Source organism: Triticum aestivum, chromosome 6D (genome assembly GCF_018294505.1).
Source record: "Triticum aestivum cultivar Chinese Spring chromosome 6D, IWGSC CS RefSeq v2.1, whole genome shotgun sequence".
In the NCBI taxonomy this organism is placed as follows: domain Eukaryota; kingdom Viridiplantae; phylum Streptophyta; class Magnoliopsida; order Poales; family Poaceae; genus Triticum; species Triticum aestivum.
In genome coordinates this window covers 414194549-414218213 of record NC_057811.1, presented here as the reverse complement: position 1 = coordinate 414218213, position 23665 = coordinate 414194549, and positions in this window count along the sequence as shown.

The window sequence follows — 23665 nt, the reverse complement described above, 5'->3', positions numbered from 1 at the left end:
AAACAGAATTTCATTTGAAGGTTTAGAGTTTGGCACATACAAATTTACTTGGAACGGCAGGTAGATACCGCATATACGAAGGTATAGTGGAGTCATATGGCATAACTTTGGGGTTTAAGGGATTGGATGCACAAGCAGTATTCCCGCTTAGTACAAGTGAAGGCTAGCAAAAGACTGGGAAGCGACCAACTAGAGAGCGACAACAGTCATGAACATGCTTTAAAATTAATAAACATTGAGTGCAAGCATGAGTAGGATATAATCCACCATGAACATAAATATCATGAAGGCTATGTTGATTTGTTTCAACTACATGTGTGAACATGTGCCAAGTCAAGCCACTTGAATCATTCAAAGGAGGATACCACCCCATCATACAACATCACAACCATTTTAATAGCATGTTGGCACGCAAGGTAAACCATTATAAACTCCTAGCTAATTAAGCATGGCATAAGTAACTATAATCTCTAACTGTCATTGCAAGCATGTTCATTCATAATAGGCTGAATCAGGAATGATGAACTAATCATATTTACAAAAACAAGAGAGGTCGAGTTCATACCAGCTTCTCTCATCTCAATCAGTCCATCATATATCGTCATAATTGCCTTTCACTTGCACGACCGAATGATGTGAATAATAATAATAGTGCACGTGCATTGGACTAAGCTGGAATCAGCGAGCATTCAATAAATAGGAGAAGACAAGGCAATATGGGCTCTTGGTTAAATCAACAATAATGCATATAAGAGCCACTTCAACAATTTAATTATGGTCTTCTCCTATCGACCCCGAAAGAAAAGAAATAAAACTATTTATACGGGAAATCTCCCAACAAGCAAAAGAAGAACAGGAAATCTTTTTGGGTTTTCTTTTAATTATTATTACTACATCAAGAAAGGTAAACTAACTAAAAGCTACAACTAATTTTTTTGGTTTTTCTTAAGGTTTTTCAAACACACAAGAAGAAAGCAAGAAAAAGGAAAATAAACTAGCATGGATATTACAATGAAAGAGTATGAGCACTGACATCTAGCAATGAGTGTGTAAACATGAATGTAACGTCGGTGAGAGATACGTACTCCCCCAAGCTTAGGCTTTTGGCCTAAGTTGGTTTATTGCCACGGCTAGCCTGGCGGATATCCATAGTTGTAGTTGGGGTCGTACTGAGATGCAGCAGTTATTGCATCATGGGCTGCAGCTTGAAGGCGAGCTATCTCAGCCCTCCTCTTATACTCTTCCGCCTCCTCTCTGGTTATAAAATATCACCCTTTTGCCTGAAAGTCAAAGAAAGTAGAAGCAGGGAGAGCGACGTGATAGGTGCGTCGTCTGTCAAAGATTAGTCGGTACTGGAGGAACTGATCGTTCCTCTCAACAAAATGATGACGAACCATAGCCTCATAATCCAAATAAGCAGGAGGCAACTCAATATCATCCTCACGTATGGTTACACCAAGAAAATTAGCTATAAGGGTTGCATAAATTCCACCAAAGAAATCTCCATTAAATCTATTATGATGCAACCTACGTGCAACAATGGCTCCCAAATTATAATGTTTATCTCCTAACACAGCACTCCTAAGAATACTGAGGTCAGGGACACACATGTGACATGCTTCATCCTTACCATTTATGCACCTACCTATGAAGAGAGCAAAATAATGTATAGCAGGAAAATGAATGCTCCCTATGGTAGCTTGTGCTATGTCTCTAGATTCACCCACAGTACTAGCAAGAAAATCTCTAAACTCAGATTTGCGAGGCTCACTAGTACTACCCCATTGTGGAAGTTTGCAAGCAGTGGTAAAATCCTCTAAGTCCATAGTATAAGAATTTTCATAAAGATCAAACAGGACAGTTTGAGAATTGCATGAAGATGAAAATTCAAACCTCCTCACAAAGGAACTAGTGAGATAGTGGTACTGACGGCACTTTTCTGCCTCGAACCTCACAACATCAGCGTTACGCAAATATGCGTTAAATTCTTCCTTAATTCCTGCTTGATCCATGAAGTCCTCTGAAAGCCATTCACAAGGCCGCACTGGAGCGTCCCTTGGTGGTTCATCATCAACATCACGCATTGCAAGCCTGGGTCCTTGCTTCCTTGAAGGACCACCTTAGTACATTTTCCTAAACATATTTCTTCCTCTGCAAAATTTCTGAAATTTTTAGTAACTTCAAATAAAAGTGAACCAAGCTCAACAAAATTGATAGCAACTACTCCTACAAGTGCCTAGAGCCTATATCATGCATTAGAACTACTTGGAACCATATAAATTTGACATGCAAGCTCAAGAACATGGTCACCTAGGCAGCACAATTGCAATGAATAAAGCACTAGAACAAAAACTATTTGGACCAATGGAGGAGTCACATACCAAGGAACAGTCCCCCAAAGCAGTTTTATGAGAGGTGCTTTGAGCAAGGAGATCAAAAATCGCAGCAAAATGAGTTAGAACTCGTGCTTGAGCTGGATGGTGATTTTTTTGGGAGGAAGAAGAAGTGTGTGGGTGCAGGAATAAGTTGAGGGGAGTCACCATGGGCCCACGAGGCAGGGGGCGCGCCCAGGGGGGTGGGCGTGCCCTGGACCCTCGTGGCCAGGTGCCACCTCCCCCTGCTGTGTTCTCAGTGCCAGATATTCTCAAATATTCCAGAAAAATCATATTAAATTTGCAGGGCATTTGGAGAACTTTTATTTTTGGGGTATTTTTATATTGCACGGATAATTCAGAAAACTGATAGAAAATACTATTTTTACTTTATTTCAACTAAATAACAGAAAGTAGAAGGATGGTACAGAAGGTTGTGCTTTCTAACTTCATCCATCTCATGCTCATCAAAAGGAATCCACTAACAAGGTTGATCAAGTCTTGTTAACAAACTCATTCCGAATAACATGGAATTGGAGCAATTTCAAATAACACTATGTTACCTCAACGGGGATATGCACATCCCCAATAAGAATATCATATTTCTTCTTGACAGTAGGAAGAGGAAATTCAAAACCTCCAAAAATAATCGATGGAATTTTTCCAATAGAATTGATACTCTGGACTTGAGGTTGTTTCCTCGGAAAGTGTACCGTATGCTCATTACCATTAACATGAAAAGTGACATTGCCTTTGTTGCAGTCAATAACCGCCCCTGCAGTATTCAAAAAAGGTCTTCCAAGAATAATAGACATACTATCGTCCTCGGGAATATCAAGAATAACAAAGTCTGTTAAAATAGTAACGTTTGCAACCACAACAGGCACATCCTCACAAATACTGACAGGTATAGCAGTTGATTTATCAGCCATTTGCAAAGATATTTCAGTAGGTGTCAACTTATTCAAATCAAGTCTACGATATAAAGAGAGAGGCATAACACTAACACCGGCTCCAAGATCACATAAAGCAGTTTTAACATAGTTTTTTTAATGGAGCATGGTATAGTTGGTACTCCTGGATCTCCTAGTTTCTTAGGTATTCCACCCTTAAAAGTATAATTAGCAAGCATGATGGAAATTTCAGCTTCGGGTATCTTTCTTTTATTAGTGACAACTTCTTTCATATACTTAGCATAAGGATTCATTTTGAGCATATCAGTCAAACACATACGCAAGAAGATAGGTCTAATCATTTCAGCAAAGTGCTCAAAATCCTCATCATCCTTTTTCTTGGATGGTTTGGGAGGAAAGGGCATGGGTTTCTGAACCCAAGGTTCTCTTTCCTTACCGTGTTTCCTAGCAATAAGGTCTCTCTTATCATAACGTTGATTCTTTGGTTGTGGGTTATCAAGATCAACAACAGGTTCAATTTCTACATCATTATCATTGATAGGTTGAGCATCAACATGAACATCATCATTAACATTATCACTAGGTTCATGTGAAGGAAATATGCCCTAGGGGCAATAATAAAGTATTATATATTTCCTTATATCATGATAAATGTTTATTATTCATGCTAGAATTGTATTAACCGGAAACATAATACATGTGTGAATACATAGACAAACAGAGTGTCGCTAGTATGCCTCTACTTGACTAGCTCGTTAATCAAAGATGGTTATGTTTCCTAGCCATAGACATGAGTTGTCATTTGATTAACGAGATCACCTCATTAGGAGAATGACGTGATTGACTTGACCCATTCCGTTAGCTTAGCACCCAATCGTTTAGTATGTTGCTATTGCTTTCTTCATGACTTATACATGTTCCTCTGACTATGAGATTATGCAACTCCCGTTTACCGGAGGAACACTTTGTGTGCTACCAAACGTCACAACGTAAATGGGTGATTATAAAGGTGCTCTACAGGTGTCTCCAAAGGTACTTGTTGGGTTGGCGTATTTCGAGATTAGGATTTGTCACTCCGATTGTTGGAGAGGTATCTCTGGGCCCACTCGGTAATGCACATCACTATAAGCCTTGCAAGCATTGTGACTAATGAGTTAGTTGCGGGATGATGTATTACGGAACGAGTAAAGAGACTTGCCAGTAACGAGATTGAACTAGGTATCGAGATACCGACGATTGAATCTCGGGCAAGTAACATACCGATGACAAAGGGAACAACGTATGTTGTTATGCGGTCTGGCCGATAAAGATCTTCGTAGAATATGTGGGAGCCAATATGGGCATCCAGGTCCCTCTATTGGTTATTGACCGGAGAGGTGTCTCGGTCATGTCTACATAGTTCTCGAACCCGAAGGGTCCGCACGCTTAACGTTACGATGACAGTTTTATTGAGTTTTGATGTACCGAAGGAGTTCGGAGTCCCGGATGAGATCGGGGACATGACGAGGAGTCTCGAAATGGCCGAGACGTAAAGATCGATATATTGGACGACTATATTCGGACTTTGGAAAGGTTCCGAGTGATTCGGGTATTTTTCGGAGTACCGGAGAGTTACGTGAATTCGTATTGGGCGTTAATGGGCCATACGGGAAAGGAGGGAAATACCTCAAAGGGTGGCCGCACCCCTCCCCACGGGCTAGTCCGAATTGGACTAGGGAGGGGGGCGCCCCCTTCCTTCTTTCTCCTTCCCCCTTCCCTTCTCCTACTCCCACAAGGAAAGGAGGAGTCCTACTCCCGGTGGGAGTAGGACTCCCCCTGGGGCGCGCCACCTCCCCTTGGCCGGCCCTCTCCCCCTTGCTCCTTTATATACGGGGGCAGGGGGGCACCCGAAAGACACACTTGATATACGATATTTTAGCCGTGTGCGGTGCCCCCCTCCACCATATTACACCTCGATAATACCGTTGCGGAGCTTAGGCGAAGCCGTGCGTCGGTGGAACATCATCATCGTCACCACGCCGTCGTGCTGACGAAACTCTCCCTCAACACTCGGCTGGATCGGAGTTCGAGGGACGTCATCGAGCTGAACGTGTGTAGAACTCGGAGGTGCCGTGCGTTCGGTACTTGATCGGTCGGATCGTGAAGACGTACGACTACATCAACCGTGTTGTGATAACGCTTCCGCTGTCGGTCTACGAGGGTACGTGGACAACACTCTCCCCTCTCGTTGCTATGCATCACCATAATCTTGCGTGTGCGTAGGATTTTTTTTGAAATTACTACGTTCTCCAACAGTGGCATCCGAGCCTGGTTTTATGCGTTGATGCTATGCACGAGTAGAACACAAGTGAGTTGTGGGCGATATAAGTCATACTGCTTACCAGCATGTCATACTTTGGTTCAGCGGTATTGTGAGATGAAGCGGCCCGGACCGACATTACGCGTACGCTTACGAGAGACTGGTTTCACCGTTGCGAGCACTCGTTGGTTAAAGATGACCGGCGGGTGTCTGTCTCTCTCAGTTTAGTTGAACCGAGTGTGGCTACGCCCGGTCCTTGCGAAGGTTAAAACAGCACCAACTTGACAAACTATCGTTGTGGTTTTGATGCGTAGGTAAGAACGGTTCTTGCTAAGCCCGTAGCAGCCACGTAAAACTTGCAACAACAAAGTAGAGGACGTCTAACTTGTTTTTGCAGGGCATGTTGTGATGTGATATGGTCAAGACATGATGTGATATATTTTGTTGTATGAGATGATCATGTTTTGTAACCGAGTTATCGGCAACTGGCAGGAGCCATATGGTTGTTGCTTTATTGTATGAGATGCAATCACCATGTAATAGTTTTACTTTATCACTAAGCGGTAGAGATAGTCGTAAAAGCAATTATTTGGCGAGACGACAACGATACTACGATGGAGATCAAGGTGTCGCGCCGGTGACGATGTGATCATGACGGTGCTTCGGAGATGGAGATCACAAGCACGGTGCTTCGGAGATGGAGATCACAAGCACAAGATGATGATGGCCATATCATATCACTTATATTGATTGCATGTGATGATAATCCTTTATGCATCTTATCTTGCTTTGATTGACGGTAGCATTATAAGATGATCTCTCACTAAAATTTCAAGATAAAAGTGTTCTCCCTGAGTATGCACCGTTGCGAAAGTTCTTCGTGCTGAGACACCACGTGTTAATCGGGTGTGATAAGCTCTACGTTCAAATACAACGGGTGCAAAACAGTTGCACACGCGGAATACTCAGGTTAAACTTGACGAGCCTAGCATATACAGATATGGCCTCGGAACACAGAGACCGAAAGGTCGAGCGTGAATCATATAGTAGATATGATCAACATAGTGATGTTCACCATTGAAACTACTCCATCTCACGTGTTAATCGGACATGGTTTAGTTGATTTGGATCACGTAATCACTTAGATGATTAGAGGGATGTCTATCTAAGTGGGAGTTCTTAAGTAATATGATTAATTGAACTTAAATTTATCATGAACTTAGTCCTGATAGTATTTTGCAAATTATGTTGTAGATCAATAGCTCGCGTTGTTGCTTCCCTGTGTTTATTTTTGATATGTTCCTAGAGAAAAATTATGTTGAAAGATGTTAGTAGCAAAGATGCGGATTGGATCCGTGATCTGAGGATTATCCTCATTGCTGCACAGAAAAATTATGTCCTTGATGCACCGCTAGGTGACAGACCTATTGCAGGAGCAGATGCAGACGTTATGAACGTTTGGCTAGCTCAATATGATGACTACTTGATAGTTTAGTGCACCATGCTTAACGGCTTAGAATCGGGACTTCAAAGACGTTTTGAACGTCATGGACCATATGAGATGTTCCAGGAGTTGAAGTTAATATTTCAAGCAAATACCCGAGTTGAGAGATATGAAGTCTCCAACAAGTTCTATAGCTAAAAGATGGAGGAGAATCGCTCAACTAGTGAGCATGTGCTCAGATTGTCTGGGTACTACAATCGCTTGAATCAAGTGGGAGTTAATCTTCCAGATAAAATAGTGATTGACAGAATTCTCTAGTCACCATCACCAAGTTAGTAGAACTTCGTGATGAACTATAGTATGCAAGGGATGACGAAAGTAATTCCCGAGCTCTTCGTGATGCTGAAATCGACGAAGGTAGAAATCAAGAAAAACATCAAGTGTTGATGGTTGACGAGACCACTAGTTTCAAGAAAAGGGCAAAGGGAAGAAGGGGAACTTCAAAAAGAACGGCAAGCAAGTTGCTACTCAAGTGAAGAAGCCCAAGTCTGTACCTAAGCCTGAGACTAAGTGCTTCTACTGCAAAGGGACTGGTCACTGGAAGCGGAACTACCCCAACTATTTGGTGGATAAGAAGGATGGCAAAGTGAACAAAGGTATATTGGATATACATGTTATTGATGTGTACTTTACTAGTGTTTATAGCAACCCCTCGGTATTTGATACTGGTTCAGTTGCTAAGAGTAGTAACTCGAAACGGGAGTTGCAGAATAAACAGAGACTAGTAAAAGGCGAGGTGACGATGTGTGTTGGAAGTAGTTCCAAGATTGATATGATCATCATCGCACACTCCCTATACTTTCGGGATTAGTGTTGAAACTAAATAAGTGTTATTTGGTGTTTGCGTTGAGCATGAATATGATTTGATCATGTTTATTGCAATACGGTTATTCATTTAAATTAGAGAATAATTGTTGTTCTTTTTACATGAATAAAACCTTCTATGGTCATACACCCAATAAAATGGTTTGTTGGATCTCGATCGTAGTGATACACATATTCATAATAATGAAGCCAAAAGATGCAAAGTTAATAATGATAGTGCAACTTATTTGTGGCACTGCCGTTTAGGTCATATTGGTGTAAAGCGCATGAAGAAACTCCATACTGATGGGATTTTGGAATCACTTGATTATGAATCACTTGATGCTTGCGAACCGTGCCTCATGGGCAAGATGACTAAAACGCCGTTCTCCGGAACTATGGAGAGAGCAACAGATTTGTTGGAAGTCATACATACAGATGTATGTGGTCCGATGAATATTGAGGCTCGTGGCGGATATCGTTATTTTCTCACCTTCACAGATGATTTGAGCAGATATGGGTATATCTACTTAATGAAACATAAGTCTGAAACATTTGAAAAGTTCATATAATTTCAGAGTGAAGTGGAAAATCATTGTAACAAGAAAAATAAAGTTTCTACGATCTGATCGTAGAGAAGAGTATTTGAGTTACGAGTTTGGCTTTCAGTTAAAACAATGTGAAATAGTTTCACTACTCACGCCACCTGGAACACCACGGTGTAATGGTGTGTCCGAACGTCGTAATCGTACTTTATTAGATATGGTGCGATATATGATGTATCTTACCGATCTACCACTATCGTTTTGGGGTTATGCATTAGAGACAGCTGCATTCACGTTAAATAGGGCACCATCAAAATCCGTTGAGACGATGCCTTATGAACTGAGGTTTAGCAAGAAACCAAACTTGTCGTTTCTTAAAATTTTGGGGTTCCGATGCTTATGTGAAAAAGTTTCATCCTGATAAGCTCAAACCCAAATCGGAGAAATGTGTCTTCATAGGATACCCAAAGGAAACAGTTGGGTACACCTTCTATCACAGATCCGAAGGCAAGACATTCGTTGCTTAGTATGGATCCTTTCTAGAGAAGGAGTTTCTCTCGAAAGAAGTGAGTGGGAGGAAAGTAGAACTTGATGAGGTAACTGTACCTGCTCCCTTATTGGAAAGTAGTTCGTCACAGAAATCTGTTCTTGTGACTCCTACACCAATTAGTGAGGAAGTTAATGATGATGATCATGGAACTTCAGATCAAGTTATTACTGAACCTCGTAGGTCAACCAGAGTAAGATCCGCACCAGAGTGGTACGGTAATCCTGTTCTGGAGGTTATGTTACTAGACCATGACGAACCTACGAACTATGAAGAAGCGATGGTGAGCCCAGATTCCGCAAAATGGCTTGAGGCCATGAAATCTGAGATGAGATCCATGTATGAGAACAAAGTATGGACTTTGATTGACTTGCCCAATGATCGGCGAGCCATTGAGATTAAATGGATCTTCAAGAGGAAGACGGACGCTGATAGTAGTGTCACTATCTACAAAGCTAGAATTGTCGCAAAAAGGTTTTCGACAAGTTCAAGATGTTGACTACGATGAGAGTTTCTCACTCGTATCTATGCTTAAGTCTGTCCGAATCATGTTAGCAATTGCCGCATTTTATGAAATCTGGCAAATGGATAAACAAAACTGCATTCCTTAATGGATTTATTAAAGAAGAGTTGTATATGATGCAACCAGAAGGTTTTGTCAATCCTAAAGGTGCTAACAAAATATGCAAGCTCCAGCGATCCATCTATGGACTGGTGCAAGCATCTCGGAGTTGGAATATACGCTTTGATAAGTTGATCAAAGGATATAGTTTTATACAGACTTGCGGTGAAGCCTGTATTTACAAGAAAGTGAGTGGGAGCACTACAGCATTTCTGATAAGTATATGTGAATGACATATTGTTGATCGGAAATAATGTAGAATTATTCTGCAAAGCATAAAGGAGTGTTTGAAAGGAGTTTTTCAAAGAAAGACCTCGGTGAAGCTGCTTACATATTGAGCATCAAGATCTATAGAGATAGATGAAGACGCTTGATAAGTTTTTCAATGAGTACATACCTTAACAAGATTTTGAAGTAGTTCAAAATAGAACAGTCAAAGAAAGAGTTCTTGCCTGTGTTACAAGGTGTGAAATTGAGTAAAGACTCAAAGCCCGACCACGGCAGAAGATAGAAAGAGAATGAAAGTCATTCCCTATGCCTTGGCCATAGGTTCTATAAAGTATGCCATGCTGTGTACCAGATCTATTGTATACCCTACACTGATTTTGGCAAGGGAGTACAATAGTGATCTAGGAGTAGATCACTGGACAGCGGTCAAAATTATCCTTAGTGGAATAAGGATATGTTTCTCGATTATGGAAGTGACAAAAGGTTCGTCGTAAAGGGTTACGTCGATGCAAGTTTTGACACTAAATCTAGATGACTCTAAGTCTCGGTCTAGATACATATTGAAAGTGGGAGCAATTAGCTAGAGTAGCTCCGTGCAGAGCATTGTAGACATAGAAATTTGCAAAATACTTACGGATCTGAATGTGACAGACCCGTTGACTAAAATTATCTCACAATCAAAACATGATCACACCTTAGTACTCTTTGGGTGTTAATCACATAGCGATGTGAACTAGATTATTGACTCTAGTAAACCCTTTGAGTGTTGGTCACATAGAGATGTGAACTATGGGTGTTAATCACATGGTGATGTGAATTATTGATGTTAAATCACATGGCGATGTGAACTAGATTATTGACTCTAGTGCAAGTGGGAGACTGAAGGAAATATGCCCTAGAGGCAATAATAAAGTATTATATATTTCCTTATATCATGATAAATGTTTATTATTCATGCTAGAATTGTATTAACCGGAAACATAATACATGTGTGAATACATAGACAAACAGAGTGTCACTAGTATGCCTCTACTTGACTAGCTCGTTAATCAAAGATGGTTATGTTTCCTAGCCATAGACATGAGTTGTCATTTGATTAACGGGATCACCTCATTAGGAGAATGACGTGATTGACTTGACCCATTCCGTTAGCTTAGCACCCGATCGTTTAGTATGTTGCTATTGCTTTCTTCATGACTTATACATGTTCCTATGACTATGAGATTATGCAACTCCCGTTTACCGGAGGAACACTTTGTGTGCTACCAAACGTCACAACGTAACTGGGTGATTATAAAGGTGCTCTACAGGTGTCTCCAAAGGTACTTGTTGGGTTGGCGTATTTCGAGATTAGGATTTGTCACTCCGATTGTCGGAGAGGTATCTCTGGGCCCACTCGGTAATGCACATCACTATAAGCCTTGCAAGCATTGTGACTAATGAGTTAGTTGCGGGATGATGTATTACGGAACGAGTAAAGAGACTTGCCGGTAACGAGATTGAACTAGGTATCGAGATACCGACGATCGAATCTCGGGCAAGTAACATACCGATGACAAAGGGAACAACGTATGTTGTTATGCGGTCTGACCGATAAAGATCTTCGTAGAATATGTGGGAGCCAATATGGGCATCCAGGTCCCGCTATTGGTTATTGACCGGAGAGGTGTCTCGGTCATGTCTACATAGTTCTCGAACCCAAAGGGTCCGCACGCTTAAAGTTACGATGACAGTTATATTATGAGTTTATGTGATTTGATGTACCGAAGGTTGTTCGGAGTCCCGGATGTGATCACGGACATGACGAGGAGTCTCGAAATGGTCGAGACGTAAAGATTGATATATTGGACGACTATATTCGGACACCGGAAGTGTTCCGGAGAAGTTTCGGATTAAACCGGAGTGCCGGAGGGTTACCGGAACCCCCCGGGGAAGTATTGGGCCTTGGTGGGCCTTGAGGGGAGAGAGAGGGCAGCAGCCAGGAGGTGGCGCGCCCCCTCCCAAGGGGAGTCCTAGTTGGACTAGGAGAGGGGGGCGCAGCCCCCTTTCCCTCTCCCTCTCCCTCTCTTTCCTTCCCCCCTTCTTTCCTAGTAGGACTAGGAAAGGGGAGTCCTACTCCTACTAGGAGGAGGACTCCCCCTCTCTCCTTGGCGCGCCTAGGGCAGCCGGCCTCCCCCTTGCTCCTTTATATACGGGGGCAGGGGGCACCTAAGAACACACTTGATATACGATATTTTAGCCGTGTGCGGTGCCCCCCTCCACCAGATTACACCTCGATAATACCGTCGCGGAGCTTAGGCGAAGCCCTGCGTCGGTGGAACATCATCATCGTCACCACGCCGTCGTGCTGACGAAACTCTCCCTCAACACTCGGCTGGATCGGAGTTCGAGGGACGTCATCGAGCTGAACGTGTGTAGAACTCGGAGGTGCCGTGCGTTCGGTACTTGATCGGTCGGATCGTGAAGACGTACGACTACATCAACCGCGTTGTGATAACGCTTCCGCTGTCGGTCTACGAGGGTACGTGGACAACACTCTCCCCTCTCGTTGCTATGCATCACCATGATCTTGCGTGTGCGTAGGAATTTTTTTGAAATTACTACGTTCCCCAACAGTGGCATCCGAGCCTGGTTTTATGCGTTGATGCTATGCACGAGTAGAACACAAGTGAGTTGTGGGCGATATAAGTCATACTGCTTACCAGCATGTCATACTTTGGTTCAGCGGTATTGTGAGATGAAGCGGCCCGGACCGACATTACGCGTACGCTTACGCGAGACTGGTTTCACCGTTCGGAGCACTCGTTGCTTAAAGGTGACTGGCGGGTGTCTGTCTCTCTCACTTTAGTTGAACCGAGTGTGGCTACGCCCGGTCCTTGCGAAGGTTAAAACAGCACCAACTTGACAAACTATCGTTGTGGTTTTGATGCGTAGGTAAGAACGGTTCTTGCTAAGCCCGTAGCAGCCACGTAAAACATGCAACAACAAAGTAGAGGACGTCTAACTTGTTTTTGCAGGGCATGTTGTGATGTGATATGGTCAAGACATGATGTGATATAATGTGTTGTATGAGATGATCATGTTTTGTAACCGAGTTATCGGCAACTGGCAGGAGCCATATGGTTGTCGCTTTATTGTATGAGATGCAATCGCCATGTAATAGTTTTACTTTATCACTAAGCGGTAGCGATAGTCGTAAAAGCAATAAGTTGGCGAGACGACAACGATACTACGATGGAGATCAAGGTGTCGAGCCGGTGACGATGGTGATCATGACGGTGCTTCGGAGATGGAGATCACGAGCACGGTGCTTCGGAGATGGAGATCACAAGCACAAGATGATGATGGCCATATCATATCACTTATATTGATTGCATGTGATGTTAATCCTTTATGCATCTTATCTTGCTTTGATTGACGGTAGCATTATAAGATGATCTCTCACTAAAATTTCAAGACAAAAGTGTTCTCCCTGAGTATGCACCGTTGCGAAAGTTCTTCGTGCTGAGACACCACGTGTTAATCGGGTGTGATAGGCTCTACGTTCAAATACAACGGGTGCAAAACAGTTGCACACGCGGAATACTCAGGTTAAACTTGATGAGCCTAGCATATGTACAGATATGGCCTCGAAACACAGAGACCGAAAGGTCGAGCGTGAATCATATAGTAGATATGATCAACATAGTGATGTTCACCATTGAAACTACTCCATCTCACGTGTTAATCGGACATGGTTTAGTTGCTTTGGATCACGTAATCACTTAGATGATTAGAGAGATGTCTATCTAAGTGGGAGTTCTTAAGTAATATGATTAATTGAACTTAAATTTATCATGAACTTAGTACCTGATAGTATCTTGCTTGTCTATGTTAATTGTAGATAAATGGCCCGTGCTGTTGTTCCATTGAATTTTAATGCGTTCCTTGAGAAAGCTAAGTTGAAAGATGATGGTAGCAATTACACGGACTGGGTCCGTAACTTGAGGATTATCCTCATTGCTGCACAGAAGAATTACGTCCTGGAAGCACCGCTAGGTGCCAGGCCTCCTGCAAGAGCTACGCCAGAAGTTATGAACGTCTGGCAAAGCAAAGCTGATGACTACTCAATAGTTCAGTGTGCCATGCTTTACGGCTTAGAACCGGGACTTCAACGACGTTTTGAACGTCATGGAGCATATGAGATGTTCTAGGAGTTGAAGTTAATATTTCAAGCAAATTCCCGGATTGAGAGATATGAAGTCTCCAATAAGTTCTATAGCTGCAAGATGGAAGAGAATAGTTCTGTCAGTGAGCATATACTCAGAATGTCTGGGTATAATAATCACTTGATTCAACTGGGAGTTCAACTTCCGGATGATTGCGTCATTGACAGAATTCTTCAATCATTGCCACCAAGCTACAAGAGCTTCGTGATGAGCTATAACATGCAAGGGATGGATAAGACGATTCCCGAGCTCTTCGCAATGCTAAAGGTAGCGGAGGTAGAAATCAAAAAGGAGCATCATGTGTTGATGGTCAGTAAAACCACTAGTTTCAAGAAAAAGGGCAAAGCGAAGAAGAAAGGGAACTTCAAGAAGAACAACAAGCAAGTTGCTATTCAGGAGAAGAAATCCAAGTCTGGACCTAAGCCTGAAACTGAGTGCTTCTACTATAAGCAGACTGGCCACTTGAAGCGGAACTGCCCCAAGTGTTTGGCGGATAAGAAGGATGGCAAGGTTAACAAAGGTATATGTGACATGCATGTTATTGATGTGTACCTTACTAATACTCGCAGTAGCACCTGGGTATTTGATACTGGTTCTAATGCTAATATTTGCAACTCGAAACAGGGGCTACGGATTAAGCGAAGTTTGGCTAAGGACGAGGTGACGATGCGCGTGGGAAATGGTTCCAAAGTCGATGTGATCGCCGTCGGCACGCTACCTCTACATCTACCTTCGGGATTAGTTTTAGACCTAAATAATTGTTATTTGGTGCCAGCGTTGAGCATGAACATTATATCTGCATCTTGTTTAATGCGAGACGGTTATTCATTTAAATCAGAGAATAATGGTTGTTCTATTTATATGAATAATATCTTTTATGGTCATGCACCCTTGAAGAGTGGTCTATTTTTAATGAATCTCGATAGTAGTGATACACATATTCATAATGTTGAAGCCAAAAGATGCAGAGTTAATAATGATAGTGCAACTTATTTGTGGCACTGCCGTTTGGGTCATATCGGTGTAAAGCGTATGAAGAAACTCCATACTGATGGAATTTTGGAATCACTTGATTTTGAATCACTTGGTACTTGCGAACCGTGCCTTATGGGCAAGATGACCAAAACACCGTTCTCCGGAACTATGGGGAGAGCAACAGATTTGTTGGAAATCATACATACAGATGTATGTGGTCCGATGAATATTGAGGCTCGTGGCGGATATCGTTATTTTCTCACCTTCACAGATGATTTGAGCAGATATGGGTATATCTACTTAATGAAACATAAGTCTGAAACATTTGAAAAGTTCAAAGAATTTCAGAGTGAAGTTGAAAATCATCGTAACAAGAAAATAAAATTCCTACGATCTGATCGTGGAGGAGAATATTTGAGTTACGAGTTTGGTCTACATTTGAAACAATGCGAATAGTTTCGCAACTCACGCCACCCGGAACACCACAGCGTAATGGTGTGTCCGAACGTCGTAATCGTACTTTATTAGATATGGTGCGAACTATGATGTCTCTTACTGATTTACCGCTATCGTTTTGGGGTTATGCTTTAGAGACGGCTGCATTCAGTCTAAATAGGACACCGTCGAAATCCGTTGAGACGACGCCTTTTGAACTATGGTTTGGCAAGAAACCAAAGTTGTGGTATCTTAAAGTTTGGGGTTGCGATGCTTATGTGAAGAAACTTCAACCTGATAAGCTCGAACCTAAATCAGAGAAATGTGTCTTCATAGGATACCCAAAGGAGACCGTTGGGTACACCTTCTATCACAGATCCGAAGGCAAGATATTCGTTGCTAGAAATGGATCCTTTCTAGAGAAGGAGTTTCTCTCGAAAGATGTGAGTGGGAGGAAAGTAGAACTTGATGAGGTAACTGTACCTGCTCCCTTATTGGAAAGTAGATCATCGCAGAAATCAGTTTCTGCGACACCTACACCAAGTAGTGAGGAAGTTAATGATAATGATCATGAAACTTCAGATCAAGTTATTACTGAACTTCGTAGGTCAACTAGATCAAGATCCGCACCAGAGTGGTACGGTAATCCTGTTCTGGAGGTCATGTTACTAGACCATGGCGAACCTACGGACTATGAAGAAGCGATGGTGAGCCCAGATTCCGCAAAATGGCTTGAAGCCATGAAATCCGAGATAGGATCCATGTATGAGAACAAAGTATGGACTTTGGTTGACTTGCCCGATGGTCAGCAAGCCATTGAAAATAAATGGATCTTCAAGAAGAAGACTGACGCTGATGGTAATGTTACTGTCGATAAAGCTTGACTTGTTGCGAAAGGTTTTCGACAAGTTCAAGGGATTGACTACGATGAAACCTTCTCACCCGTAGCGATGCTTAAGTCTGTCCGAATCATGTTAGCAATTGCCGCATTTTATGATTATGAAATTTGGCAAATGGATGTCAAAACTGCGTTCCTGAATGGATTTCTGGAAGAAGAGTTGTATATGATGCAACCGGAAGGTTTTGTCGATCCAAAGGGAGCTAACAAAGTGTGCAAGCTCCAGCGATCCATTTATGGACTGGTGCAAGCCTCTCGGAGTTGGAATAAACGCTTTGATAGTGTGATCAAAGCATTTGGTTTTATACAGACTTTTGGAGAAGCCTGTATTTACAACAAAGTGAGTGGGAGCTCGATAGCATTTCTGATATTATATGTGGATGACATATTACTGATTGGAAATGATATAGAATTTCTGGATAGCATAAAGGGATACTTGAATAAGAGTTTTTCAATGAAAGACCTCGGTGAAGCTGCATATATATATTAGGCATTAAGATCTATAGAGATAGATCAAGACGCTTAATTGGACTTTCACAAAGCACATACCTTGACAAAGTTTTCAAGAAGTTCAAAATGGATCAAGCAAAGAAAGGGTTCTTGCCTGTACTACAAGGTGTGAGATTGAGTAAGACTCAATGCCCGACCACTTCAGAAGATAGAGAGAAGATGAAAGATGTTCCCTATGCTTCAGCCATACGCTCTATCATGTATGCAATGCTGTGTACCAGACCTGATGTGTCCCTAGCTGTATGTTTAGCAGGGAGGTACCAAAGTAATCCAGGAGTGGATCACTGGACAACAGTCAAGAACATCCTGAAATACCTGAAAAGGACTAAGGATATGTTTCTCGTATATGGAGGTGACAAAGAGCTCATCGTAAGGGGTTACGTTGATGCAAGCTTTGACACTGATCCGGACGATTCGAAATCGCAAACCGGATACGTATTTACATTGAATGGTGGAGCTGTCAGTTGGTGCAGTTCCAAGCAAAGTGTCGTGGCGGGATCTACGTGTGAAGCGAAATACATAGCTGCTTCGGAAGCAGCGAATGAAGGAGTCTGGATGAAGGAGTTCATATCCGATCTAGGTGTCATACCTAGTACATCGGGACCAATGAAAATCTTTTGTGATAATACTGGTGCAATTGCCTTAGCAAAGGAATCCAGATTTCACAAGAGAACCAAGCACATCAGAAGACGCTTCAATTCCATCCGGGATGTAGTCCAGGTGGGAGACATAGAAATTTGCAAGATACATACGGATCTGAATGTAGCAGACCCGTTGACTAAGCCTCTTCCACGAGCAAAACATGATCAGCACCAAGACTCCATGGGTGTAAGAATCATTACTATGTAATCTAGATTATTGACTCTAGTGCAAGTGGGAGACTGAAGGAAATATGCCCTAGAGGCAATAATAAAGTATTATATATTTCCTTATATCATGATAAATGTTTATTATTCACGCTAGAATTGTATTAACCGGAAACATAATACATGTGTGAATACATAGACAAACAGAGTGTCACTAGTATGCCTCTACTTGACTAGCTCGTTAATCAAAGATGGTTATGTTTCCTAGCCATAGACATGAGTTGTCATTTGATTAACGGGATCACCTCATTAGGAGAATGACGTGATTGACATGACCCATTACGATAGCTTAGCACCCGATCGTTTAGTATGTTGCTATTGCTTTCTTCATGACTTATACATGTTCCTATGACTATGAGATTATGCAACTCACGTTTACCGGAGGAACACTTTGTGTGCTACCAAACGTCACAACGTAACTGGGTGATTATAAAGGTGCTCTACAGGTGTCTCCAAAGGTACTTGTTGGGTTGGCGTATTTCGAGATTAGGATTTGTCACTTCGATTGTCGGAGAGGTATCTCTGGGCCCTCTCGGTAATGCACATCACTATAAGCCTTGCAAGCATTGTGACTAATGAGTTAGTTGTGGGATGATGTATTACGGAACGAGTAAAGAGACTTGCCGGTAACGAGATTGAACTAGGTATCGAGATACCAACGATCGAATCTCGGGCAAGTAACATACCGATGACAAAGGGAACAATGTATGTTGTTATGCGGTCTGACCGATAAAGATCTTCGTAGAATATGTGGGAGCCAATATCGGCATCCAGGTCCCGCTATTGGTTATTGACCGGAGAGGTGTCTCGGTCATGTCTACATAGTTCTCGAACCCAAAGGGTCCGCACGCTTAAAGTTACGATGACAGTTATATTATGAGTTTATGTGATTTGATGTTCCGAAGGTTGTTCGGAGTCCCGGATGTGATCACTGACATGACGAGGAGTCTCGAAATGGTCGAGACGTAAAGATTGATATATTGGACGACTATATTCGGACACCGGAAGTGTTCCGGAGAAGTTTCGGATTAAACCGGAGTGCCGGAGGGTTACCGGAACCCCCCGGGGAAGTATTGGGCCTTGGTGGGCCTTGAGGGGAGAGAGAGGGCAGCAGCCAGGAGGTGGCGTGCCCCCTCCCAAGGGGAGTCCTAGTTGGACTAGGAGAGGGGGGCGCAGCCCCCTTTCCCTCTCCCTCTCCCTCTCTTTCCTTCCCCCCCTTCTTTCCTAGTAGGACTAGGAAAGGGGAGTCCTACTCCTACTAGGAGGAGGACTCCCCCTCTCTCCTTGGCGCGCCTAGGGCAGCTGGCCTCCCCCTTGCTCCTTTATATACGGGGGCAGGGGGGCACCTAAGAACACACTTGATATACGATATTTTAGCCGTGTGCGGTGCCCCCCTCCACCAGATTACACCTCGATAATACCGTCGCGGAGCTTAGGCGAAGCCCTGTGTCGGTGGAACATCATCATCGTCACCACGCCGTCGTGCTGACGAAACTCTCCCTCAACACTCGGCTGGATCGGAGTTCGAGGGACGTCATCGAGCTGAACGTGTGTAGAACTTGGAGGTGTCGTACGTTCGGTACTTGATCGGTCGGATCGTGAAGACGTACGACTACATCAACCGCGTTGTGATAACGCTTTCGCTGTCGGTCTACGAGGGTACATGGACAACACTCTCCCCTCTCGTTGCTATGCATCACCATGATCTTCCGTGTGCGTAGGATTTTGTTTTGAAATTACTACGTTCCCCAACACATAAGCATTAAAATCTTCTTGCTTAACCATAAAGTTATCAAACTCATCCAAGCATCGGCTAGCAAACTTAGTAGGAGGGATTTCAGCTTTATCATATCTATAGAGAGAATTTACCTTTACTACCCGTGTCGGGTTATCAAAACCATGTGTTTCTTCAATAGGTGATGAACTAAGACCATATATTTCTTCAAGAGGCGGTAAATTAAGACCATGTATTTCTTCAATAGGAGGTAAATTCTTAACATCTTCAGCTTTAACACCTTTTTCTTTCATAGTTTTCTTTGCCTCTTGCATATCTTCAGGACTGAGAAATAGAACATCTCTTTTCTTCGGAGTTGGCTTAGGAGTTGGTTCAGGAATTGGCTCAGGAAGTGTCCAATTATTTTCATTAGTCAACATATTATTCAACAGAATTTCAGCTTCATCTGGTGTTCTTTCCCTGAAAACAGAACCAACACAACTATCCAGGTGGTCTCTGGAAGCATCAGTTAGTCCATTAGAAAAGATATCAAGTATTTCATTTTTCTTAAGAGGATGATCAGGCAAAGCATTAAGTAATTGGAGAAGCCTCCCCCAAGCTTGTGGGAGACTCTCTTCTTCAATTTGCACAAAATTGTATATATCCCTTAAAGCAGCTTGTTTCTTATGAGCAGGGAAATATTTAGCAGAGAAGTAATAAATTATCCTGGGGACTACGCACACAACCAGGATCAAAAGAATTAAACCATATCTTAGCATCACCCTTTAATGAGAACGGAAATATTTTAAGGATATAAAAGTAGTGGGTTCTCTCATCATTAGTGAACAGGGTGGCTATATCATTTAATTTAGTAAGATGTGCCACAACAAATTCAGATTCATAGCCATAAAAAGGATCAGATTCAACCAAAGTAATTATATCAGGATCAATGGAGAATTCATAATCCTTATCAATAACAAAGATAGGTGAAGTAGCATAAGCAGGATCATATTTCATTCTAGCATTCAGAGTTTTTTGTTTGAGCTTAGCTAATAATTTCTTAAAATCACTTCTATCATTGCAAGCAAGAAAGTCTCTTGCAGTTTCTTCATCCATAACATAGCCCTCAGGCACAACAGGTAATTCATATTTATTAGGAGAGTCTTCATCATCACTTTCTTCAATATTATCAGTTTCAATAATTTCATTCTCTCTAGCCTTAGCAAGTTGTTCATCAAGAAATCCACCAAGTGGCACAGTAGTATCAAGCATAGAAGTAGTTTCATCATAGGTATCATGCATAGCAGAAGTGGCATCACCAATAACATGCGACATATCAGAATTAATAGCAGAAGCAGGTTTAGGTGTCGCAAGCTTACTCAAAATAGAAGGTGAATCAAGTGCAGAGCTAGATGGCAGTTCCTTACCTCCCCTTGTAGTTGAGGGATAAATTTTTGTTTCTCGTCTTTCAAGTTCCTCATAGTGACCAGCAGATATAAATCCCAAGTGACTCAAAGAATAGAGCTATGCTCCCCATCAACGGCGCCAGAAAATAGTCTTGATAACCCACAAGTATAGGGGATCGCAACAGTTTTCGAGGGTAGAGTATTCATCCCAAATTTATTGATTCGACACAAGGGGGGCCAAAGAATATTCTCAAGTATTAGCAGCTGAGTTGTCAATTCAACCACACCTGGATAACTTAATATCTGCAGCAAAGTATTTAGTAGCAAAGTAATATGGAAGTAACGGTAACGGTAGCAAAAGTAATATTTTTGGGTTTTGTAGTGATTGTAACAGTAGCAACGGAAAAGTAAATAAGCGAAGAACAATATGTGAAAAGCTCGTAGGCATTGGATCGGTGATGGAGAATTATGCCGGATGCGGTTCATCATGTAACAGTCATAACATAGGGTGACACAGAACTAGCTCCAATTCATCAATGTAATGTAGGCATGTATTCCGAATATAGTCATACATGCTTATGGAAAAGAACTTGCATGACATATTTTGTCCTACCATCCCGTGGCAGCGGGGTCCTAATGGAAACTAAGGGATATTAAGGCCTCCTTTTAATAGAGTACCGGACCAAAGCATTAACACATAGTGAATACATGAACTCCTCAAACTACGGTCATCACCGGGACTGGTCCCGATTATTGTCACTTCGGGGTTGCCGGATCATAACACGTAGTAGGTGACTATAGACTTGATAGGATCAAGAACTCACATATATTCATGAAAACATAATAGGTTCAGATCTGAAATCATGGCACTCGGGCCCTGTGACGCCCCCGATTCAATCGTACACTAATCATGCACGCAAACGTGTACGATCGAGATCAGGGACTCACGGGAAGATATCACAACACAACTCTAAAACATAAATAAGTCATACAAGCATCATAATACAAGCCAGGGGCCTCGAGGGCTCGAATACAAGTGCTTGATCATAGATGAGTCAGCGGAAGCAACAATATCTGAGTACAGACATAAGTTAAACAAGTTTGCCTTAAGAAGGCTAGCACAAACGGGGATACAGATCGAAAGAGGCGCAAGCCTCCTGCCTGGGATCCTCCTAACTACTCCTAGTCGTCGTCAGCGGGCTGCACGTAGTAGTAGGCACCTCCGGTGTAGTAGGAGTCGTCGTCGATGGTGGCGTCTGGCTCCTGGGCTCTGGTATCCGGTTGCGACAACCAGGTAGAAGGGAAAGGGGAAAAGAGAGAGAAAAGCAACCGTGAGTACTCATCCAAAGTACTCGCAAGCAAGGATCTACACTACATATGCATGGGTATATGTGTAAAGGGCCATATCGGTGGACTGAACTGCAGAATGCCAGAATAAGAGGGGGATAGCTAATCCTGTTGAAGACTACGCTTCAGGCCACCTCCATCTTGTAGCATGTAGAAGAGAGTAGATGGTAAGTTCACCAAGTAGCATCGTATAGCATAATCCTGCCCGGCGATCCTCTCCTCGTCGCCCTGTTAGAGAGCGATCACCGCGTTGTATCTGGCACTTGGAAGGGTGTGTTTTATTAAGTATCCGGTTCTAGTTGTCATAAGGTTAAGGTACAACTCCGGGTCGTCCTTTTACCGAGGGACACGGCTATTCGAATAGATAAACTTCCCTGCAGGGGTGCACCACATAACCCAACACGCTCGATCCCATTTGGCCGGACACACTTTTCTGGGTCATGCCCAGCCTCGGAAGATCAACACGTCGCAGCCCCACCTAGGCTCAACAGAGAGGTCAGCACGCCGGTCTAAATCCTATGCGCGCAGGGGTATGGGCCCATCGCCCATTGCACACCTGCACGTTGCGTACGCGGCCGGAAGCAGACCTAGCCCCCTTAATACAAGCGTGAGCTTACGGTCCAATGCGGCGCGCGCCACTCAGTCGCTGACGTCAAAAAGAGCTTCGGCTGATACCAGGACGCCGAGTGCCCATAACTGTTCCCGCGTAGTTTGTTAGTGCGTATAGACCAAATGGCCACACTCAGATCAAATACCAAGATCTCGTTAAGCGTGTTAAGTATCCGTGAACGCCGACCAGGGCCAGGCCCACCTCTCTCCTAGGTGGTCTCAACCTGCCCTGTCGCTCCGCCACAAAGTAACAGTCGGGGGCCGTCAGGAACCCAGGCCCACCTCTACCGGGACGGAGCCACCTGTCCTTTCAGCCCCCTCATCAGAATCACTTGCGGGTACTCAACGAGCTGACCCGACTTTAGTCACCACATGTGTCATGTATATAAAGTATATAGTATATACCCGTGATCACCTCCCGAAGTGATCACGGCCCGATAGTATAGCATGGCAGACGGACAAGAGTGTAGGGCCACTGATGGAACACTAGCATCCTATAATAAGCAGTAGGATAGCAGGTAAGGGTAACAACTGTAGCAACAATGACAGGCTATGCAGCAGAATAGGATTAACCGAAAGCAGTAACATGCTACACTCTTCTAATGCAAGCAGTATAGAGAAGAGTAGGCGATATCTGGTGATCAAGGGGGGGCTTGCCTGATTGCTCTGGCAAGAAGGAGGGGTCGTCAACAGCGTAGTCGGTCGGGGCACCAACAGCGGCGTCGGTCTCGTAGTCTACCGGAGAAGAGGGGGAAGAAACAATAAATATAATGCAAACATAAGCATGACGATGGAAGACATGTCAATGCACGGTGCTAGGTGTGCCCTAACACGGTAGGAGGGGGTACCGGGAAAGGGGGGA